At 52.1% G+C, this 336-nt stretch overlaps 1 protein-coding gene across 1 annotated transcript in view; it reads right to left on the reverse strand.

Moving 5' to 3' along the window:
- COG8 (component of oligomeric golgi complex 8) overlaps nucleotides 1-336 on the reverse strand; it is a gene marked incomplete at its 3' end in the record, with an annotated part of 2,295 nt that overhangs the window by 624 nt on the left and 1,335 nt on the right. The gene's annotated exons all lie outside the window — the stretch shown is intronic.

A 336-nucleotide genomic window follows, 5' to 3' on the forward strand; every position in this document is an offset into this window, starting at 1 on the left:
GTGCAAATAGTAGGAAACATCACAAGGAGTATATCATGAGCACAAGTCTGATGGGGAGTGGCTGAGGGAGCTGGGGGTGTTTGGCCTGGAGAAGAGGAGGCTGAGGGGAGACCTGATCGCTCTCTACAACGACCTGAAAGGAGGGGGTAGCGAGGCAGTGTAGAAGGGTGTAGAGAGAGACCTCCCAAGTAGCGAGTGATAGATGAGAGGAAATGGCCTCAAGCTGCAGCAGGGGAGGTTTAGATTGGATATTAGGAAGAATTTCTTCACTGAAAGGTTGTCAAGAACTTGCAGGCTGCCCAAGGAAGTGGTGGAGTCCCCATCCCTGGAGGTGTT

Source organism: Cariama cristata, unplaced genomic scaffold (assembly GCF_000690535.1).
Source record: "Cariama cristata isolate BGI_N322 unplaced genomic scaffold, ASM69053v1 scaffold9893, whole genome shotgun sequence".
Lineage (NCBI taxonomy): Eukaryota > Metazoa > Chordata > Aves > Cariamiformes > Cariamidae > Cariama > Cariama cristata.